Genomic DNA, 4,564 nt, shown 5'->3' on the forward strand with positions numbered 1-4,564 from the left:
TAGACATGTTGAGTTGGCAATCTGGCCACTCCCACCCATACTAATAAAAGGACCGCCCTTAAAGGCAGGAGTTCAAAAACACTTAGGATTGAGGTCGTGTCACCTATGGTCGTTTAGGTGAGATGTAAGTCTCTAGTTTCAACGACGTTATATACAGAGTCTAGTCAACTCGTGGTCCAGGTATTATACAAACTCTTTGTATAGGACACCCCCGTTCCACGTCTCCACACGAATGGTCAGGATCTATCATTTATAGTAGTTTACAATACTTGCAAACCTCTACAAAGTGGGTCATATCCGTAGTGTCACTAGGATCAGGTATCCCACTTTAATCCTTATACTATAGACCGATTTAGGTTATCACTTAAGACATGATCTACTTGTATATCACATATACATGCTTAAGTTCACATAAGATAACCAATGAGCTTTGTTTATTGGATGAGTAAATGCCACTTATTTTATTCATTGAACAATGTGTATCTTGACAAAATAACGAGACTCCAGGAGAAATAGGACACCAATACCAACAATCTCCCACTTGTCCTAATGACTCAGAAGACTAATGTACAATATACAATAAACTAGGGCATACCCCAGTATCATCTCCCACTTGCCCTAGACAAGATGCCGCATGTCCCATAGACCCAGACTCTCCAAGTGACCCTCGAACACTTTAGCCGTGAGGGCCTTTGTAAAGGGATCAGCAACGTTGTGCTCTGATGCGATCTGCTCGACTATCACATCACCTTGATCAGGTGATATTTTCGTTCTATGTGCTTACCTCGACGATGACTCTGAGGCTCCTTTGAATTTGCCACAGCCCCGTTGTTATCACAATAAAGAGTGATAAGAAAATCCATATTTGGAACAACTTCCAAATATGTAAGGAACTTCCTCAGCCAAACAACCACTTTAGCTGCTTCACAAGCCGATACGTATTCGGCTTCCATAGTGGAGTCCGCGATGCATCCTTACTTAATGCTTTGCCAAATAGCTGCTTCACAAGCCACTACTCATTCACCGCAACTTTGCCTTTAGCTTTTGAGAATGTGTTCGTTCAAAACACTTCAAAAATTTGCAATGACTTATTCAAATGTTTTGGCTTACCCCCACGTGTGTCATGCGGGCATCCAACCTCGGTTGCGTTCCATATTCAACTCAACTCTTGTCTTGCTTGATTTGCCTTGCGCTGGATAGAGAAGTTACGCTTATGCGTTGATCCTGGCAATCTTACCTTCGTTTTGGCTTGCCCCTACGTGTGTCATGCAGAATCCAACTACGGGTAAGTACCTTTCATAACTTAACTCTTATCAACTTAGGTTTCCCCGTTCCATTGACAGTGGAGTTGTTATTCACAAAAGTCTCTCTTTTTTCTTGATAAATTAACGCAATGTAATGAACGCAGTTCTCCGAGACCGCTACCACCCCCAAACTTAGAGGTTGGCAGCGTTCTCACCACAAATCTAAAAAAAAAATCAACAGGAATGCGGTAACAAACGATTGAGCAAAGGTTTGCATAAAATAAAACTTAAAACTTTCAAAATTTGAAGAAGCTAATAAAAGTAAGGTGAGCCTTCCGATGTTTAGTTAGCGATTGCGGTGAATTATACATACCATCATAGAAACATCGCAAAGAAGCGCAATCAGAAAAAGAAAATTTCAAAAAGATAATGCATAAAAGATAACAAGAAAGGACCTTAGGCAAAATAATGCATGCGATCATGTGTTGGAGTCATGCAATCGAAGCCTTGCGGTGAAGGATGGAGGGAATTCTTCCATTGAACTACGCACCAAGGAGACTTATTGCCGCACCTACAAGGAGCAAACGCACCATAATCAAGGAAGCAGCCGCATATCCAAAATAACAATAAAAATAAAAAATAAACTAAATTAAGAAAGCAAGGTAAAGATAGAGTAGAAGACGTCCCTGGAAAAATTGGAGTGTTGTCATCGCAAGGAGTCTCCCATGCAGGAGATTTCTCTCAACTGCTTAGGTCAAGATGCCTTGACCATTGGAACTTCTGGCAATTGTTGGGCGCATGCGGCCGTCATGTGCTTAGAATTACCTTCAGCTCATGCGATTGATTGCCCTTCTACCTTGGGTCAATACTGACTTTCGGTGCATTACCTACACTTCAATATTGGTTGCAACTTGGTCGCACAAGCTACAATACTCCCAAGATAAAAAGATTGCCTGCTGAGACACAAAACTCAACAAACAATTAGCTGCCAAGTCCTCGGCAACGGCGCCAAAAAACTTGGTGACGAAAAATTATTAGCCGTCAAAGACTTGATGACTAAAATTAGGTGAACGCAATATGTGAGGCATGTCTTAAAGTATGCGTTGATTATCATGTGTCGGTGGTCATGCGTTGGAATGAAACCATGCGTTAACGAATGTATGCGATGATCATGCATTCCTATCACAAGTTTTCTTGCGCTTACGCCAAGTATAATGCAAATGTAAGTTTCTCGGGTGATCCGAGGTCGAACTCAGGGACTTGTAGTTAGACGTATGCGGTGGTTGAATAAAAGAATGATGGAAGGTTCTAAGCTACACAACTCCTACTTCTAACTAACAGACAACACAATGAGAAGTATGAATGAGAAAAAGAGATACGAAAACTGTTGACGCGTAGTAAATGGATGGAATAATAGATAAAATGTGGAGATGTCTTCATCGCAACCCTTAAGAGTGACCGCAAAGGCAACCTCAATCAATGCAAGCTATGCGATCATGCTACACACACTAGAGCCTAAATCTAGGATGCATGCGATGTGTATGCAAAAGGTTCGAGATGACCGCATACCGCCACCATATCCTACTTCTTGGACGTAGTCATTGTCCTCTCTGTAGGGTGCATACGCTGTGTAATAGCAAACGGAGCTTATTCCTAAGTCTCCATTCTTGCTTATGCAAACCTAATCTAGCTCTTTCGAGATCGATTCTAACCTAGCTCTCCTGAGTCTTAGGTTTTTTCTTTAGACTCTCTCCCGAGTAGCTCTAAAGGTGTGATGGACGCATACATAAGACAAGGTAACCACATAAACTTCGCTGACACAAGATTATTCCTATCTCTAGTGAACAATAGCTTACATTGCTTGATACGACCAACCACTTACCCTCCCAAGCAGTTAGTTGTTGCTGATTTTACTCATAGACAAGCATTGTGTCCGCTTATAGACAAGCGTTGCTACAGCTTCACACCAAGAAAATAAGGTTTTCTTACACACTCATGCAACGCACACCTCTCGATGGTTTGCTACATGCTTAATATCTCTAATCTGCATGACTAAGTATGTGATACTCAAGCAATCTCACTAAGTGATGCAATGAATGTTAAGGATGCTAAGTAAAGAAAGATAGAGGTGGAATTGAAGGAAACACATAAATGCATTGAACACACATTGTATTAATTTCTTAATCCAAAATGTAATACAATACAATATAAGAAAAGAAGTGAAAATGAAAGGACCAATTGGAAGCAATGCCTTGCTTCCAGCAGATATGTGTCAATGTTGCCGGTGGTGCCATGGATGGGTGTAACGCAAAATTTATATCTTTAAGCATATATGGACATGGACAATGATGAATGTGAATCATACAAGCTTATGTTGCCATAAACTTGATGACTTGGAAAGATGGAGATGGAGTGTGGATGCAATGTTGTGCTTATATACACTTTATGCGATACTACTTCTAGATGTATGCGTTATTAATGGACTGCATGTAGTATGCTATACGTTGTCACAAATTTCCTTGCGTTAAAACCAAGTATAATTCCAATGCAAGTTTCTCAGAGTAATCCGAGGTCGAACACAGGGATCGTCGTCGTTAATGTGTTACATTTGTGATACATGCGATCGGTTTTTACAATTAATAAATATTGTGTGTATAGGAAAGTAAATTGTGATAAAGTAAAATTGTGCAGATAAACTAAAGTTGCGTGAATAAAATAAATTGCGATAAAATAAACCTAAGCTAATTGATGCAAGATACAAGATACATGATATACATGATGCTTAGTTCGAGACTGACTGTGAAGTTTATATAAAGGATCGTGGTATGCGATGGCAAGTCTTTATGGATGAATCAGAAATAGAAAGAATAACTAGTAAAAATATCGCAAGTTTATTAATTGCGTTAAAGATGTAACTAAGGTTCCATTTTCCCTTGGTGTACACCACTCGGTGATTGACCGCATTCCCATATCTTTATGGTGAAACAGGGATGAAAGTAATGAATGCAAAGTTGCTTCCATCTCTGGAAGTACTTCTCGCTTTAGTTAACACATTCTTCTAACCCTCTCTCGATAGGCGTAATGGCATCTTCACTTCTACTCTCACAGGTGAAGATACTATCTAGCATGCCTTAGCTAAACATGATTATTTCCTTATCACAGATTAATTCACTTGCTTAATTCTTACTAATTACCAGGGGATTAAGAAAACATCATGGAGAAAGTGAAACATGGAGGAACGGAAATAGACAAAGAGATGATAATGGAAATGATCATAACATTTAATACTACAATTAAACGTCTGATACATGGTGTGAATG

The sequence above is a fragment of the Benincasa hispida genome, chromosome 1, assembly GCF_027475165.1.
Source record: "Benincasa hispida cultivar pf3 chromosome 1, pf3_genome.v1.1, whole genome shotgun sequence".
NCBI lineage: Eukaryota > Viridiplantae > Streptophyta > Magnoliopsida > Cucurbitales > Cucurbitaceae > Benincasa > Benincasa hispida.